At 42.9% G+C, this 20,055-nt stretch overlaps 1 protein-coding gene across 3 annotated transcripts in view; it reads right to left on the bottom strand.

Moving 5' to 3' along the window:
- Positions 1-20,055, bottom strand: part of BTBD7 (BTB domain containing 7) — a 106,978-nt gene that overhangs the window by 29,658 nt on the left and 57,265 nt on the right. The window lies entirely within an intron of this gene.

Raw genomic sequence — 20,055 nt, forward strand, 5'->3', positions numbered from 1 at the left:
TAGAGGAAGACATTGGACCAAAGGGGAAAGAAGAGTAGGCAAAAAGGCTGCAGTGGTGGAAACTGGCTAGAGGAAGGATGTGGATGACACCTGACTGATGAGAGAACGCACACCTCAGAATAAGGTAGGTGGGCTGCCGGCTATGCAGACATCCACTCTTTGTATGAAAACATAGCACCTTGCATTGTTGACAGTTTAATCCTTCAGAAAACAGACAAAATACATCTGAGCTTAGTTCTGGCAAACCTGAAAAAGGAAGTGAAAAGGACCAGGATCCTGGAGAAAGCAACTATGGCATTTCAAGAACTCAAGGAAGAAAGGAAAACCTAAGGAGACTCAACTCTCCTCCTCAGGAAAGATCATTTCAAAACATAAAGATAAAATATAAGTAAAAATCTGAGTGACAAAGATTATGGGATACACACACAAATGCCTAAAGTTGAACAGAAGTTTTTCATTAAGCTTACTATAAAACAAAAAACAATCCTGATAATGTGAAAACAAACAAACAAACAAAAACAGGCGTTTAAACACCACCAACAGGCCAGGCGCACTGGCTCACGCTTGTAATCTGAGCACTCTGGGAGGCCAAGGCAGGCAGATCACCTAAGGTCAGGAGTTCAAGATCAGTCTGGCCAACACGGTGAAACCCAGTCTCTACTAAAAATATAAAAATTAGTTAGGCATCCTGTAATCCCAGCTACTAGGGAGGCTGAGGCAGGAGAATCGCTTGAACTCGAGAGGTGGAGGTTGCAGTGAGCTGAAATCGTGCCACTACACTCCAGCCTGGGAGACAAAGCAAGACTCTGTCTCAAAATTAAATTAAATTAAATTAAACAAACACCACCAAAAATATGGATACACAGAAAGGGCATAAGTGAACTCCAGAGACTTCTAAAGTTCAAAGCTATTTGTGAAACCATGAAAGGTGTAAAGATAAAGGGAGTAAATCCCACTTTGAAGTGACAGAAGATAATGAGTAGCAATATGGAGTCTACAAAAAGTAATCCCTCATTCCCTTTTCTGATATGGTACCAGATGAGAAGAAATATCATAGATAACTGCATAACTTGATTTCCACAAAGCATTTAGAAAATATTTCATGATGCTGCTAAACTGTAAGCACCACAAGATAGGGACTGCTATCTTCAATGTATTCCTAGCACTTGTGCTAAATAAAAACGCGTTGAATGTACAAATTAGATCTTTGCAGATAAGATGAAGAGACAGGGGATGGGATGACAGGGCAGTGGTTAACAGAACCATTCATAAATAGCACTGATTAACTTGATGCATGGAATGGGAAGTTGGTTTCTGCCATGTTTATCAAGAACTTTGGGCCGGGTGCAGTGGCTCGCGCCTGTAATCCCAGCACTTTGGGAGGCTGAGGCGGGTGGATCACCTGAGGTCAGGAGTTTGAGATCAGCTTGGCCAACATGGTAAAAACCCATCTCTACTAAAAATACAAAAATCAGCTGGGTATGGTGGCACGTACCTGTAATCCCAGCTACTCAGGAGGCTGAGGCAGGAGAATTGCTTGAACCCAGGAAGTGGAGGTTGCAGTGAGCTGAGATCACACCACTGCACTCCAGCCTGGGCGACAGAGTGAGACCCTGTCTCAAAAACAAACAAACAAAAACCTTGGATAATGATGTGGAAAGTATGTTTCAAAATCTTCAGATAACCCCAAACTTGGAAACACAGTTAAAACCACACTGCATAGCAGAATCATAATTGCCTAAAAAGACTGATCAAAATGAAGTTGAAATATAACTAGGAGAATTAGTTCTACATTTAAGAAATCGACTGCACAGCAGATGATGGTTGGCTTAACTAGAACTATATAAAATATCTGGGTTTTTTTTAAACTGAATGAATGCAAAATGTGACATGGGTGTTATAGGTCTGAATCTATCTCAGGCTTTTCAGGTACAAGCATCGAGCTGTAATCAAAGGACTAATGTTGCTGCTTTCTGCGGAGTGCTGTGTTGTTCTGGGCCCCGTGGGTCAGTTTAGATGAGCACTGACCAAACTGCAAGAGTCTCAGGAGGGCGAGGGAGTAGTAGAGAGTTTGCAACTTATCACAGGAGAAGAGCTCCAAGCAAGAGATTATTTGAGTTATGTCAGAGAATCCTGAGGAGAGACATAAGAGCTGTCTTTAAATGCCTCTTCATGAGGCAGAGGAGAAATAACCGATTTATCCGTTGTTCCCAGGAAACAGACAGATGTTAAAAGCAGGGAGATTTTGGTTCAATGATAAGAAATTTCTAACAATTAGAATTTCCATCCTCTTCTCCCATCAAAAAAAGGAACCCTCTAGAAAGTGTCAGAGCAGAGGCTGGCTCATCACATTAGGGATAGAGTATAAAGAACCCTGATGCTGGAAAGGGAACTAAGGTCAGAAGACATCCAAGCTGATTTCATCACAAAGACAAAACCGGTTTTTATAAAGATGGTAACAGAGCAAGTAAAAGATATATTTATTCTAAGCACTAAAAGAATATCCCTATAAGGAACACAATGAGACCACCACATTTATATCCACATATAGATGACACCCAAAGGCATGAAGATGTGCTGATGAGAAGCGGGAAATATGGGAAAGTTTTCAACAGTCATCATTTTATGATGAGCCTTTGAGCCTTGAATGCCGAGCTGAGGAGGACAGACCTCATTCAGTAGCCAGTGGAGGACCTCTGTTGGCCTGTTGTTTTAAAGTGGGTATTGGAATAGAATTGAGTGGGATGAGTCAATCTGATAGGAAAGGCAATCTTATAGATGTGTTTGGGAGTAAAGCAGGGCAAATGAGAGAAAAGCTGGTTATTTAAAATGATGTATCACGGCCGGGCGCGGTGGCTCAAGCCTGTAATCCCAGCACTTTGGGAGGCCGAGACGGGCGGATCACGAGGTCAGGAGTTCGAGACCATCCTGGCTAACACGGTGAAACCCCGTCTCTACTAAAAAATACAAAAAACTAGCCGGGCGAGGTGGCAGGCGCCTGTAGTCCCGGCTACTCGGGAGGCTGAGGCCGGAGAATGGCGTAAAAACCCGGGAGGCAGAGCTTGCAGTGAGCTGAGATCCGGCCACTGCACTCCAGCCTGGGCGACACAGCGAGACTCCGTCTCAAAAAAAAAAAAATAAATAAAATAAAATAAAATGATGTATCACAATCCTACTAAACCAGGATACTGGCAGAGGTGAAGAAAAAGAATGATAGATAACATGATCACAAATATTTAAACTGCTGAGGTCTACAAAGAAGCAGGATACAGTAGGAAAAAAAATGGGCTTTAAAATCAGACAGATTGGACTCAAAATCCTAGCTCTGCCACTCAGTAGCAAAATCACTTTAGGCAAATCACTTAACTCTCAAGAGTCTGAAATGTTCTCATCTGCAAAGCTGAGATTGTTTCCTACCTCAAAGGGTTGTTATGGGATTTAAATCAGACCATACTCTTGACACTCCACATTTGTTCAAACAGTCTGGAGTACCTAAGCCGAGTACCCTGAATACCCAGCTCTTTTCACTGCCTGGTGATATCACCTGCCCCACGGCCTTCACCTCATTATATCCCTGACTTCCCAGTTGATAGCTCCAAGCCTGAGCTGACTCCCAGTCACACCTGACTTTCACATGGATTTCCCACAAACATCTTAAATGCCAAAGTCATTTCATTTCCTCTGGGAAATCTGGTCCTCTTCAGTCACCAAAGCCAGAGGTCTGAGTGCTATCATGGGGTCCATCTCCGGACGCCCATAACCAATCTGTCACCAGATGCTGTTCATTCTTCTTTTCAATCCAACCCCTCCACAGAATCTCCACTGAATTTCACCACCTCCTTTTCAGAACCTGATACTTTTCCCCTGCATTATTGAAATGACCTTTAAAAAAATTTCCACCTCCAGTCTTTCCCCTTCTAATCTGCTCTCTGTACTGTTGCCAGAATGATCTTTTAAAATGTAAATTATATATGCCTCTTTAACAAATTATTCAATAGCTTCATGCTACAAATGATTTCAAGAAAAAGTCCAAGCTACATCTCCCTTGATAATCTGGCACCTGCCTACTCCCCAGCCCATCCCTGAGCAGACTCTACACCCCAGTCATACTTTGTCCCTTCCAATTCCCCAGAAGCCCACCAAACGCTTGCACCTCCAGTCTTTTGCGTGTGTTGTTCCACTTTTCTGAAATGCCCCTAACTCTTTTTCTTAACTTCTCTGCATCTTTAAGTCTCAGCTTAGATGCTGCCTCTTTTAAGAGCCTACTTTCATACTGCTCCTCAAAGTCTTAGGTCAGGTGTTCCTCCTACCTAAAAGTTTCTCTGGTACCCTGTGTTTGTCTATAACAGCACAAAACTCTCATACTACTATATCTTTCTTATATATATTTGTCTGACTCTTCCACCAGAATAAGCCCCTTTTCAGTAAAGGCCCCATCTTATCTGATTCTATAGTGTCTGGCACCTAGTAGATAACTAAAAGCAAATAACAGTAACTAACACTCTTGAAAACAATTAGGCTCTGTGCTAATTGCTTGCTTTAGACTATTTAATTTTAGCACTTCTTCTCAAAGGAGATTATTATTACCATTATCATCCCCATTTTATGATGAGAAAACTAAGGCTCACGAAGATTAAATAAGTTATTCAAAGTTACACATCTAGGAAGAAGCCAAGTCCTACCAAAACATATCCTTCCTTCCCCTCCCAAAAGGTTCCCCGTCTTCCTGCTTTTTATGCCTTTAACTTAGGGTTTTTTTTTTTTTTTTTTGAGACAGAGCTTTGCACAGCTGCCAAGGCTGGAGTGCAGTAGCGCGATCTTGGCTCGCTGCAACCATCATCTCCTGGGTTCAAGTGATTCTCCCGTCTCAGTCTCCCGAGTAGCTGGGATTACAGGCACCCACCATCATGCCCAGCTAATATTTTGTATTTTAGTAGAGACGGGGTTTCACCATGCTAGCCAGGCTGGTTTTGAACTCTTGACCTCAGGTGATCCACCTGCCTCGGCCTCCCAAAGTGCTAGGATTACAGGCGTAAGCCACTGCACCCAGCCCTAACTTAGGACTTACTAATCACTGCTCATTAGAACTTATTTAGAACTACTTCTCTCACGAGCAGAAAGTACCTTATAAATACACCAAACATGGTGATATTAACTCAAAAATGTAAAAGGAAGACAGGTAAACAACTGGAATGTTGGTAATGTCAAAATTAATGTTTTAATCTGATGGTAAAGGATTTCAATTAATGATAATAAGACTTTGTCAAGGTTATCAATATTGGAATGAAAATGTAAATATACCAGCAAGGCAGAAGGGATGCTGGCAGGGAAAGGCCAACAAACGGGTGCTGGGAAGCTTTACATGGTGCCACATCCTTGGTAATGGACAAGTCCTGTAGGTCCAAAACCATCAGCACACTCAAAGATGATCAGACTCTTGGTGAAAAAGTGATCCTAACACAAACCCATGACACACGTGCAGATCACAATGCTTACTCATGGGCAGTACAGGGAGTCAGTTCTAGTGAGCAGAATGTCATGTATTCTCTCTCGGCACTTTGCAAACTATGGCGAGTCATGCTACAGTTTTTTCTTTCTTTTTAAATTTCCAATGTGTCCTGGACCAGTACTTTATTCAGCAAAAACACCTCTTGAATATTGTGGCAATTGTTTAAAGTTTCTAAATGCTTGTTAATTTCTGTACCTAGCTCACTCACTGTAGACGTGCTTTGAATAGTACGGCTCTGTCTAGAGTCCTTTCCTCTTCTGGGAACGGGGCTGGCCTTACCTCCTACCATGTGAAGAGCGCACTGTGACTAGCTTATTGGTCCCAGGAGGAGAATGAGCAGCCCTGGGAACACAGCCACCCCTGCTGACTCACGGTGGCAATGAGAGAGGTCCCAGTTGCTGCAAACTGAAGCAGAAATGCCCCACCTAACCCAGAAACTTATGAGAAATAAATGTTCGTTGTGATATACCACTGAGGTTCTCAGGTTGTTTCTTACACAGCAATGGTTGACTAATAAACCAGTTAGATATTTTTAGATCAACTCAAAAACTTTTTTTATTTTTTGAGATGGAGTTTCACTCTTATTGCCAGACTGGAGTGCAGTGGTGTGATCTCAGTTCACTGTAACCTCAGCTATCTGGGTTCAAGCAATTCTACTGCCTCACTCTTCTGAGTAGCTGGGATTACAGGCGCCCGCCACCACACCCAGCTAATTTTTGTATTTTCAGTAGAGACAGGATTTTGCCATGTTGGCTAGGCTGGTCTTGAACTCCTGACCTCAGGTGATCCACCTGCCTCAGCCTCCCAAAGTGCTGGGATTACAGGCGTGAGCCACTGTGCCTGGCCAAAAGCTTTTATTAACAGCCAAGCGTGGTGGTCGGCATCTGTAATCCCACACTTTAAGAGGCTGAGGCAGGTAGATTACCTGAGGTCAGGAGTTCGAGACAAACCTGGCCAACATGGCGAAACCCAGTCTCTACTAAAAATACAAAAATTAGCTGGGTGTGGTGGCATGTGTCTGTAGTCACAGCTACTCGGGAGGCTGAGGCAGGAGAATCCCTTGAATCCAGGAGGCAGAGGTTGCAGTGAGCCAAAATCGCACCATTGCACTCCAGCCTGGGCAACAGAGCGAGACTCTGTCTCAAAACAAAAAAAAAAGCAGCTTTTATTAACAATTTCCTGGTAACGGAAAAATTCCACCTGCAGCCAAGGCATTTAATGGATAAAAGGCACCAATATATTCCACTCAGACAGATTTTCAATGATGCTGTTGGGAGGTTGGCAGGTAGTACAAAGTCAACTTCTTACAATTTCTTTTGCTTATACAGATCCATCGCCTTCTTATTTAATCCTTTCCTCTATTCTCTTTTACTAGGATATTTTCTTTCTAATCCTTAATGTGAACAAAAATACCTTCCCTCAAAAAATTGAGTCACATAACTAATATGAATGAATGACCAAGGCTGAAGGCTGAGACATAAAGAGCTAACAAATCAATCTGAAATTCAGTAACACAAAATGACTGTATTGCTGCATGTTACATAGGATCACTTTCTGTTTTTATTATCAATTTTTGTTTCTCTTCTTCATGTTCCTCTGGTAACTAAAAAAAAAGCCTCACTGTTGACAGTTCTCCTGAATACACTGTCAGGATCTTTGTTTCCCCCTTACTTATTATTCCTACAATGCCACCCTACTTGTTTCACCAATACCAGTGGGAAACCTTTCCACTGGCTCATGTCCATCAGGAAATGTATAAACGGCTTCCAGATTCATATTGAGGTTGGGGTGGAAAGAGGAAGGAGGAAACAGGCAATGGGGAAGGGAAAAAGGAACAGGGAGATTACAGCTTGCCATGCAACATAAAACAAGATCGTAAGTTTAGAGGAGGGCCGGCCTTAGACTTGGCGTGGTGACTCTTCAGAGGCACCAGAGTTAGAAATAAGACTTAGGCCGGGCGCGGTGGCTCAAGCCTGTAATCCCAGCACTTTGGGAGGCCGAGACGGGCGGATCACGAGGTCAGGAGATCGAGACCATCCTGGCTAACACGGTGAAACCCCGTCTCTATTAAAAAATACAAAAATCTAGCCGGGCGAGGTGGCGAGCGCCTGTAGTCCCAGCTACTCAGGAGGCTGAGGCAGGAGAATGGCGTGAACCCGGGAGGCGGAGGTTGCAGTGAGCTGAGATCCGGCCACTGCAGTCCAGCCTGGGTAACAGAGCGAGACTCCGTCTCAAAAAAAAAAAAAAAAAAAAAAGAAATAAGACTTAGGCCGGGCGCGGTGGCTCAAGCCTGTAATCCCAGCACTTTGGGAGGCCGAGACGGGCGGATCACGAGGTCAGGAGATCGAGACCATCCTGGCTAACACGGTGAAACCCCGTCTCTATTAAGAAATAAAAAAAAAAAAAACTAGCCGGGCGAGGTGGCGGGCGCCTGTAGTCCCAGCTACTCGGGAGGCTGAGGCAGGAGAATGGCGTAAACCCGGGAGACGGAGCTTGCAGTGAGCTGAGATCCGGCCACTGCACTCCAGCCTGGGTGACAGAGCGAGACTCCGTCTCAAAAAAAAAAAAAAAAAAAGAAATAAGACTTGAAGTACAAACAGGCTTGAGAGAAAAGTTGCTTCAATTCTTTCTTACTAATCAGTATATGACTGATTCAGAATCCTGGGAAAAGAAATTAAGAAATAAAGGAAGTGAGTGTGGCAGGAAGTGAAAGACCATAGGTTTTAAATTCAGGCAGCTGCATCACTAATTCTCGACCCTCACTTAGCCTGTGCCAGATTAAAATACATCCTGTCTGGGTGCGATGGCTCACACCTGAAATCCCAGCACTATGGGAGGCCAAGACGGGTGGATCGTTTGGGCTCAGGAGTTCGAGACCAGCCTGGGCAATATGATGAAACCCTGTCTCTACAAAAAATACAAAAATTAGGTGGGTGTAGTGGTACATGCCTGTAGTCCCAGATACTCAGGAGGCTGAGGTGGGAGGATCGCTTGAGCCTGGAGGGTAGAGGTGGCAGGGAGCCAAGAGATGGCACTGCTCTCCAGCTTGAATGACAGAGTGAGACCCTGTCTCAAAAAAACAAAACAAAACAAAACAAAAACTACATCCTGTGGGCAGGTGCAGTGGCTCACACCTGTAATCCCAGCACTTTGGGAGGCCGAGGCAGGTGGATCATGAGGTCAGGAGTTTGAGACCAGCCTGACCAACATGGTGAAACCCCGTCTCTACTAAAAATGCTACTCATGACCTCAGGAGGCTAAGGCAGGAGAATCGCTTGAACCTGGGAGGCAGAGGTTGCAGTGAGCCGAGACTGCACCACTGCACTCCAGCCTGGGCGACAGAACGAGACTCTCTGTCTCAAAAACAAAACAAAAAAAACCCTACATCCTGTGAGTCTTATTTTCTCATGTCAGCTGAAAGAATCTGAAGTTCTGAGGATTATGCTGGAAATTGGGGAGCAATGTGTCTACCCAATACCCTAGAAATCTTAAATTTCTACTCTGTCTTTCTGGCCTCCTTTGACTTCAACGTCTAACCTGTCAATGTGTCCTACAGATTCGTCCTTCAGAACATCCTTCAATTAGCCTCTCTTCCATTCCCACTAGATCACCACCTTTGTTCAAATCCTTAGCATCTCACATACCAATTACTGAAAAGTTTCCTACTGTCTCCCTCTACCCAGGACTCCAATGCATACAGAGCACACTATTGAAAGGTTTAAGTTTTCTAAAACAGCACTATCATCACATCATACCTACAAATCTATTCTTAAAAGGCAACCAAGAATTCCTAATCCAAAGCAAAAACTGAGTGTCAGATATAAGGGTGAGAAGACAAGTTAACCTGCACCTCAGTGTTCTGCACTGTCGGTCCTTAGATGCTGTGACTCTTAGCTGGTTGGATGAACGCTCCTCTCTACTACTTCTCAGGAGGACAATTCTGAAGAAGAGTCTAAACCCAGGTGTCTGCAGTGGTGACCAGCTCAACGACCCACTGCTGTAGTGCTCCCCCTCACTCCTATTCATGGTTCATGGGATACTTACTGAATAAGTGACCTGCATGTAAGCCTTTGATTTGGGATGTGCTTTCAGCAGGGATTGTGAGGAATGGGAGGAGACACCCAGCAAAGATAGCTAGTAACAGAGATGGCCCTAGAAAACAAGGTTCTTGAATGAGATTCTAGATCTCCCTTACTCATTGACCGAATGGCAAAAGGTTTCCCCCTCCCATTCCTCCTGGTAGGTGGCATGGTGATAACCCCTGTATATAAGTAGCATGACAACACCAGGAGCAGATTAAAATGAGGTTTATGTGGAAGGTAAAGTATCAGATCACCAATCATGGTGGCACTTGAATGGAATGGAAACATTAGTGATTATAAGGCCTAGATACTGGCTGGATTAACAGCTTTACAGGCCATGAACAAAGAATGACAGGCTCAGGTTAGCCAACCCTTAAATCTAGGCATTCTTCAAAGTCTGAAGACTTCCAGGTCAGTGTTTGAAAAGACCCTATTTCTTGCAGCTGCAGGGCAGAATGCCAAAATTCAGGGTCAAGACTTAATTTTAAGGATATCAGAACTACTAAGGAGATATGAAAGAAAGCCTCGACTGGTATTCTATGATAAAATCTGGGTCCTGATAGGAACACTTGGGACACAGAAACCTGGAATGGGGATATTTGGGTGGCTTAGCTGAGAATATTAAACCCCAACATTTACCTGAATTTTCTGGGCTAGGAGAAGCAGCTCCCCCAACTCCTTACTAGAAAGCAGCAGCCTCCTTCATCTGGAGACCCTGCAGGTGCCTGAAAAGATAATGCTTGTTCTCTTTAAGATCAGTTCCTGCCTTCTCTCACTACCTCCAAACCAATAATGAGGATCATGTTCCCAGCACAGTCTGATTGGGAAAATACAGTCCCTGTTCTGGGAGGAAAGAGTATAGACACCCAAAGAATTATAAGACCTGGCTATCTGCACTGGCAGGTCCTGAAGGTACACTTGTACAAGTGGATACTGTGTTGGACGAGGTGCAATGTCTGTGGCAATACAACAGCAGTTCATTCAGAACCCAGGTGATTCACTGCGGCATCTTCTGGTGCTTCTTTCCTAAGGGATGACAGAAACCTAGTGATTGTAGCAACTACTGGCAAAGAAACTAAGAGCTCAAATACCTCTGGGATGAAGGTCTGGATCACACCTGGTAGGCTGCCTAGGCCTGCTGAAGTAGTGGCAAAGAATGACAACAATCTAGTTTGGGTGAGGGAAGAAGGACATTATGATCATTGTTTCCCCACCATCTCCATCCCTATATGGTTCCAAGTCACAGTTGGCCAAGAGAAATGTGTGAAATCTGGAAGGTAGACAAGAGGCAGTGCCCATTACTCTCTAAAAGTCACTGTGATGTGGTGACTGCTAGTTGCAGAGGTGCCAGGGGACACTAGTTTTTCCTCTGCTCTGCATCCAGCTCTTCCAACTGCAGCCTTGCTGACCAACACTGGCCCTGTGCCCGTCCCCAGATACATGGCTGCAGATCCAGACACAATAGCCATTCTCCATGAGCTTGCCCTTTGCAGTCCCACTTTGGTGGCTGGATGCGCTTGGATTCTCAGGTTGACTGGCTGGTAACTCCTCTGAATCCTATTCTCCCTTTTGGACTTACTTCCCTAGCTTCTCCTTCAATTGTTTAAGGTCCAATTCCTAGAATAATTCCCTTATCCTGTAAGTCAGAGTTGCTCAGCTTCCCTGATTGAATTTGGATGAGTTATCATGAAAATATCAGATGAAACTTCCAGCCAGCTGTAGCAGCTGGACTGTGGCTAATCCCATCCTCTTCCCTGATTGAGTCTTTTGAAGAGGTGTGGGTAGCCACCATCTTGAAGCTTCGGTGATGATGGAGCACACGAACTGATATGAGTGATGCAAGAAGCAGACTAAATTAAGCAACTCTTGTGCCCACTGCACAACCACTCTGCCTTTCACCAGAGCAGCCCAGTTACAGCACCCTGCCTCAGCTGTACCTTTGTATCTTTCATTGTCTGCTGTGAAAATTCTGACCCTTGGAGTCGGCACCTCTGGGAATCTGCTAGGCACCTGTCCATATGCAAACCATGAGATGCAAGGGAGTGAACACCCTATTGGAAACACTTTTCCAGTGGAGAGATGGAGGCTGGTAGGTAAATGTCCCGGTTTTTTTTTTTTTTTTTTTTTTTTGAGACAGAGTCTCGCTCTGTCACCCAGGCTGGAGTGCAGTGGCCGGATCTCAGCTCACTGCAAGCTCCGTCTCCCGGGTTTACGCCATTCTCCTGCCTCAGCCTCCCGAGTAGCTGGGACTACAGGCGCCCACCACCTTGCCCGGCTAGTTTTTTTTTTTTGTAAGTAGAGACGGGGTTTCACCGTGTTAGCCAGGATGGTCTTGATCTCGTGACCTCGTGATTCGCCCGTATCGGCCTCCCAAAGTGCTGGGATTACAGGCTTGAGCCACCGCACCCGGCCATTGTCCCCTCTTTCTTCCCTCTGGAAGACAATCCTGAAGTACATTCCATGTGGCTTATCAGTGAGTTCCAGTAGGATTATGCCTGACTGACCACAGCAGTGATCAGTTCAGAACACCTGCTTGTATTGGCTTGCTCTCTTTCCATTTCACTAATAAGTTACCCACTCCTATTCTCTGGGAGAACTTCCCAAAATAAACTATTTGCTTGCAAGTCCTTATACGAGACTCTACGTTTTGGAGAGAACCCAGGCTAAGAGGAGATACAAAAATCTCCAGTCTTGACACTGGTCTACAAGATGTAATGTTATTTTTAATTGCCACTCTAGATTTTGGTCAAACTAATGGGCCAACCAGCCCTGGATTCCAGATTACCTTTCTAGACTTTCATTTTAAAAAAATTGAGCTTTGTGCAGGCTCTGTACTATAAGTGAGGGATACAATGATAAATAATACAGCTCTTGATCTCAAGAAGCTAACAATGCTCTAGAAAGGTAGAAAAGGAAGTAGGCAATCTCACCTCTATGTAGTAAGTAGTACAAAAGGGGTGTACAAAAGGCTATGGTACACAATGGGGGGGCTACCTAAATTCTCAGGTGGAGTGAGAATGGCAAGGGATAGAATCTACATATAACCCACTACTGTGTGAATACCAGAAAATGGAGATTAGGGTTCACCTTAGGGTCTACTGGTTGTACTACATTTATGGCCACCTTAGTAATATACTTTCTGATAGACTGGACAATCCAAATCACTTTAGTTTGCTTAGTACCCTTATTCCTTTTATCTTCTTCAGCATTCTTTTCTCAGAACACACCTAACTTTACCACTTCTCTGAGGAGTGGGAAGAATATAATTTATATTTTAGGCAAGGATGCATTATAGTTTGGCAAAAAAATTTTAAAAGTTGTCTTTTTCTGTGTTTTGTTTTGTTTTTTTTTTTTTTTTTTTTTTTTTTTTGAGACGGAGTCTTGCTCTGTCTCCCAGGCTGGAGTGCAGTGGCCGGATCTCAGCTCACTGCAAGCTCCGCCTCCCGGGTTCCCGCCATTCTCCTGCCTCAGCCTCCCGAGTAGCTGGGACTACAGGCGCCCGCCACCTCGCCCAGCTAGTTTTTTGTATTTTTTTAGTAGAGACGGGGTTTCACCGTGTTAGCCAGGATGGTTTCGATCTCCCGACCTCGTGATCCGCCCGTCTCGGCCTCCCAAAGTGCTGGGATTACAGGTTTGAGCCACCGCGCCCGGCCTGTGTTTTGTTTCTTATATCCTTGTAGCTAATATTTGGAATTTGATTGTCCCTGTTGGGTAAAGAGGCATAATACTAGAGTATAGTCTTAAAGTTGCTTAACAGTGGTCACTTAACAGGAATACCATCTGAGGAAAGCATTTTTAGGCAATTTCATCATCGTGTGAACATCAGTGTATGTACACAAACCTAGATGGTATAAGGCCTATTCCACACCTAGGGTACACAGTATATAGGCCATTGCTCATAGGCTACGAATCTGCACAGTGTGTCACTGTATTGAATACTATAGGCAACTGTAATGCAATGGTATTTGTTCAATGAAACACATCTAAACATCAAAAAGGTACTGTGAAAGTACATTATTATATAACCTTAGAGGACCACTGTTGTACATGTGGTCTGCTGCTTACTGAATCATCATGTGGTACATGACCATTTATCCACAAAGAAGCATATCTTTCAAGTCTCTGTTTCAATGGTCTTGGCCACGCATGGTGGCTCATGCATGTAATCCCAGGACTTTGGGAGGCTCAGGCAGGGCAGATCTCTTGAGCCCAGGAGTCCAAGACCAGCCTGGGCAACAGCGTGAGACCCGGTCTCTAAAAACAAATTTAAAAATTAGCCAGCCATGGTGGCATATGCCTGTAGTCCCAGCTACTTGGTAGGCTGAGGTGGGAGAACTGATTGAGCTTGGGAGGTCAAGGTTGCAGTGAGCTGTGATCATGCCACTGCAGTACTCCAGCCTGGGCGACAGAGCGAGACCTTGTCTCAAAAAGTCTTACAAGATTCTCCTGCAAGAGCTAAATGCCAGTCAGGCATTACTTATACTATACTTCCAATCTAAATATCTTTTTATGCTCCCTTTCAATACATTTTAGGTTATGTTCTGAGACAATCTCTGGATTATCTATCTGGAAGGGTACACAGGAACCTGTAACACTGGTTGCCTCTGTCAAGGGCAACTGAGTGGCTGGGAACAAAGCTGGAAGGGCAGGGGACTCTTTACTGAATACCATGATGAATTCTGTTCCGTGTGAATTTATTACCTATTAAAAGTTAAATTTAAAAAAAGTACCACCAGGCTATGGAAGCTGCCAGAAGTTCTTTTCCTTAGTGCTCTGTAAAAAATTAATCACTGACTACAAAACCAAGTGAATACTGGAAAGGAAATGAGAAGGCTGTCTACCTGGAGAACATTAATCCCTTCTAATGGGAAAGAGGCAATCACTGAGATTCACGCTGCATGTGTGTGAAAAGGTACACAATGTTTATATTCTTTATTCTTACAGCTTCTGACAAGTTGTGCGAGAGACAAAAGCAGACAAAGCTGGAAAAGCAGCTGAAAACTTCTAGGGAATAACTTTAGTAACTTAGTAGAGGAGGCTAAAGCATACAGACAATTCATGAATGATTTCTCTTCAAGCCATGACACACACACACACAGATTAATAATATTTTTTTTTTTTTGAGATGGGAGTCTCACTCTGTCACCCAGGCTGGGGTGCAGTAGCATGATCTCAGCTCACTGCAACCTCCGTCTCCTGGGTTCAATCAATTCTCTCACTTTAGCTTCCCGAGTAGCTGGGATTACAGGCACGCACCACCATGCCCAGAGAATTTTTGTACTTTTAGTAGAGACAGGGTTTCACCATGTTGGCCAGGCCTGTCTTGAACTCCCGACCTCAGGTGATCTGCCCACCTTGGCCTCCCAAAGTGCTAGGATTACAGGTGTGAGCCACCACGCCCAGCTCACATTAATAATTCTTAAGGTACTTAATTGACTAGATTGATATTTCTTTAATGTTTACTTCATAAATTAGTGTTATCTAATACAGCATTTAAAATGTTTACATTTAAGTGTGGGGGGTAATGAGAATAGCATAATGAAGGGAAAGCATTCATGGGAATGTCAGTTCTCTGCACAAAGACACCACATATAGCCCTCTACTGTAATGCACGGGGAGCTAACTCTGGGACTTACAGGATGCCTGAACTCTGAAACTGAACACATTCTTATATTCAGGCATCCTGCTGGAAGAGAGATAAAGGATATACCATTAGAGTTGGACTGACCAGAAACCCAATTCCAATTCTCTTTAGCTGTGTGATGTGTGAAATCTTTGCCTGTTTCCTTATCTGAAAAATGTGTATAATACCATCTACCCTAGGGGGTTACTTTGAGGATTAAATAATATGCACACAGCTCTTAGTCCATTGCTTACCTTATGGTAAATGAATGACAGCTATTATTATAATCAAAGTTCCCTGATAAGGGTACCCACTGTACTGATGTATTCTACCACCAAAGCAAGCACAGGATTTGCGGGGTGTGCAAAGGGGAAGGGAGGGAGCGTAGTTTGAAGAGAGCAGGGCAAGTCAAACATCTGTAATGAGAACAGAAACAGTGACAACCCAAATGTATAATTTCCTGTCACAGATTTATTAAAATGTTAAATAAAAACAATACTTTTTTGTTTGAGACGGAATCTTGCGCTGTCGCCCAGGCTGGAGTACAATGGCCCGATCTCGGCTCACTGCCAGCTCCGCCTCCCGGGTTCAGGCCATTCTCCTGCCTCAGCCTCCCGAGTAGCTGGGACTACAGGCGCCTGCCACCACGCCTGGCTAATTTTTTGTATTTTTCGTAGAGACAGGGTTTCACCGTGTTAGCCAGGATGGTCTCGATTTCCTGACCTCATGATCCGAAAAAAAAAAAAAAAACACCAATCCTCCTACTCAGTAGCTGAAAAATTCAGCAGTTCACAACTCTTTGAAAACAAAAGCTAGCCATTTACACCTATACTTTGTTTACTATCCTTAGACCATTACCCCACTAGTGATGAATAGTAAATTATTATAACGGCATTAAAGAAAATCATTGAAGGGAAAAACCAAAGCTTTTGGGGTACAGTTATGTAATTATGTTTTTCAGCCAGACGTGGTAGCTCACGCCTGTAATTCCAGCACTTTGGGAGACCGAGGGGGTGGATCACTTGAGGTCAGGAGTTCGAGACCAGCCTGGCGAACATGGTGAAATCCCATCTCTACTAAAAACACAAAAAATTAGCCAGGAGTGGTGGCAGACGCCTGTAATTTCAGCTACTTGGGAAGCTGAGGTAGAATCACTTGAACCCAGGAGATGGAGGTTGCAGTGAGCTGAGATCGCACCATTGCACTCCAGTCTGGGCAACAAGACTGAAACTCCGTATGTAAAAAAAAAAAAAATGTTTTTCAGAAAACTTTCTGATATCTTCTGGTTGGTTACCTCTTACATATGATCATGTGCTCCCTTCAAAACAGTGCACCTCACAGATGATTTCTTCTCAGAGATCATATTCCCTCTTCCCCTACCTGGGAAAGAGTAGCTCTGGAATCACAGGGACCAGGATTCAAATCTTGGCCTTAACACTTTCTAGCTGTAATATGGTAATGCAATGGTATTTGTTCATCTAAACACATCTAAACATTAAAAAGGTACAGTGAAAATAAGTATTTTATAACCCTATAGGACCACCGTTGTACATGTGGTCTGCTCTTGACTGAAACAACATCATGTGGTACAAGATTATCTATCCATATAGAAGTATATCTTTCAAGTTTCTGTCCCTTTTAATAGTCTTGGCCATGCATAGTGGCTCAGGCATGTAATCCCAGCACTTAGGTGAGTGACAATATTTTTAATCCCCAGTTCAGCTGTAAATGGAGGAAAAACCTACCATAGAGGACAACATGAGTGAAGTCCTTGACAACAGTGCCTGAGAAAGAACAGGTGCTCCACAAATTCTCCTGAACAAATTATTACATACAGCATAAACCTTTTAAAAAGAATTAGTAATTCTGATATAAAATTTACAGATTTCATCTACTTACAGCAGAATGTATGTACTTTTAAAGCCCCCACTATTTTTAGAACATTTCTTATGGTCTTTGCATGCTGCACCCAAAGAGAGCTTTCGGAAAATACAAATGTAATCAGGCCACAAGATTTACCATAGTGAGGATAAAGCCAATTATCTCAGTTTAGTATACTGAATTATCTTAGAGCCATTTGCCTCTGTTGCCTCATTTCTTGCCATACCTCTCTTTGCAACCTCAGTCTCTCCAGCCAAAAAGGCCTAGCTCTCATTTTTCTCTAGGCCAGTTCCTGCTGCCTGATATGCTCCCTTTCACCTCCAATCTTTGCTTAACTCCTACTCATTATCCAGGTCTCATTCTCTGGGAAGTTGCTGATAATGTTCTCCTGCCTTCCCCTTCCATACTGGGGTCTGGGGCTTCTCGCTCTCCTAGGTACTCCCCCAGCATCCAGTGTTCTATTAGGGCACTCACACTGTAGCTGCCTATCAGTACTTAACACTGGACTATCCTTTTCTTTTCTTCTTCTTTTTTTTTTTTTGTAGAGACAGAGTCTCGCTCTGTTGCCAGGCTGGAGTGAAGTGGCATGATCTCAGCTCACTGCAACCTTCGACTCCCAGGTTCAAGCGACTCTCCTGCCTCAGACTCCCGAGCAGCTAGGATTACAGGAGCCCACAACCATGTCCAGCTAATTTTTGTATTTTTAGTAGAGACAGTGTTTCACCATGTTGGCCAGACTGATGGACTATCATTTTCATTACTTTAATCTCAGGATCTGGCATACAGTAAGAGCTCAATAAGTGTTTGTTAAATGAGTGAGTATAGGAATCATGGTGCTAACTCTATACAAAGGGGCTTGAGTTGATAGGCTATATCTTTTTTAGGCCCAATAATGTCCCACTGTTACCTTTATTTGCTTGAAAACTAGGACAGCAGCTGTTCTCACGTTTCCAGACCTAATGTGATGATGATATTTGTAATACTGTATCCATCTATTTTTATTTAATCTACTGCCTCTAAAAATTTGACATCAAAATGTAGATTAGAAGTGGTGTTCACACCATGGAAAACTTTAGCTTCTTACTATTTTTACTGTTCATATTTATAAACAAAAAACTATCAATCGAGGGTTTAAGATGAGGCATAACAACTAATCATGCAGTTTAGCTTAGAAAAATTTGACTGCTCATAATAGATACAAGCTCAGATGTCAAAAGATTTAGAAACACAAAGTAATGTCCATGTATTTTCCAGAGATAATTTAGTGAATCGGTTTCAAAATTCAGCATTGTTCTTTAATGTAAACAATGTAAACTTCAATTAGAAAGGAACACTGACAATGAAAACCCAATATAAAAACCAAACAAACCACTTCAGGCTGAAGATGAATATCGCTAGAAACAAAGACATTTAAGTGTGCAAATATATTTTCAGTTTTTTGGCACTACTTTCAGATGTATATTTCACCTGTAAATTTTATGACACGTGCATTTGTCAGATGTATGTATATTTCACCTGTAAATTTTATGACACGTGTATTTGTCAGATGTTTTATAAACATAAACGTCACTAAGTATGAGATAAATAAAAATGTTTTAGTGCCAAGGATCATAACAGAGCTCAGAGTCTTTTAATATATCAAATAATCCCCTTGTGGAGACGTATTTAGTAAGACCAGCCCACGTTAATTTACAAGAGACTAAACATATAAAAACATGGTTGAAGACAAGCAGTTTCTGGACAGTTAATATTCACTGAGAGTTTTAGCAGTCCCATCATATATATACTCTGAACTAAGAGTCGGTATTCTGAAAATATTATTTATAAAAAGGTACCTTTTTTTTTTTTTTTTTGAAACAGATCTTGCTCTGTCATCCAGGCTGAATCACAGCTCACTGTAGCCTTGACCTTGGTGGACTCAAGTAATCCTCCCATCTCAGCCTTCTGAATGGCTGGGACTATAGGCACCCACCACCATGCCCAGTCAAATTTGTTTTGTTCTGTTTTTGAGACAGGGTCTTACACTCTGTCACCCAGGCTGGAGTGCAGTGTCACGATCTTGGCTCACTACAATCTGCCTCTTGGGCTCCTGATCCTCCCACCTCAGCCTCCCAAATAGCTGGGACCACAGGTGTGTACCACTATGCCTGGCTTTTTTTCTTTTTGTAGAGACGGAGTTTCACCATGTTATCCATGCTGATTTCAAACCCCTGGACTCAAGCATCTACCTGCCTTGGCCTCCCAAAATGCTGGGATTACAGACATGAGCCACTGTGCCCTGTCTAATTTTTGTATTTTTTTTTGTAGAGGCAGAGTTTCACCATGTTGCCCAGGCTGGTCTCAAACTCCTGGACTCAGGCCATCCACTTGCCTCAGCCTCCCCAAGTGCTGGGATTAAAGGCATGAGCCGCCTCACCTAGCCAAAAAGGTACTTTTTGTTGATAGTAGTTATCACAGAGGAGTGAGATTTTATAGTTCTTAAGCACTTTTAGTAGTATCTGTGTTATCTGACTACCTGACCTATTACTTATACTTTTAGAGAGTAACTTAAAAAATATCAGTTATTCAAAAGTAAACTCTATATATACTGACATAAACATTTTCCCAAGGTTTATTATTGAAAAAAAGTAATATATATAGTGTGATGCTATTTATAACAGAATAAGATATGCACGTTAAATATACACACAGACATGCACATATAAAGATTTGTAAGGAAAACCATCAAACTGTTCACAGTATGTCACTAAAAAGGATTTGGGAAAAGCATTGTTAGTAGGCGAAAATACACTTTCTGCAATGTTTCTGTATCATTTCTTTTTTCACCCAGCAATGAGAATGAACTGTTTTTGAAATGAATTAATTCAGAGGTAAAGTTTTACTAGAGAGTTATTACAGGGGATGGTTTATTTATGAATGTTATCAATTGTATTATCTAAAGTCTGCTGAAGTGCAAAGTA

Source organism: Macaca mulatta, chromosome 7, assembly GCF_049350105.2.
Source record: "Macaca mulatta isolate MMU2019108-1 chromosome 7, T2T-MMU8v2.0, whole genome shotgun sequence".
Lineage (NCBI taxonomy): Eukaryota > Metazoa > Chordata > Mammalia > Primates > Cercopithecidae > Macaca > Macaca mulatta.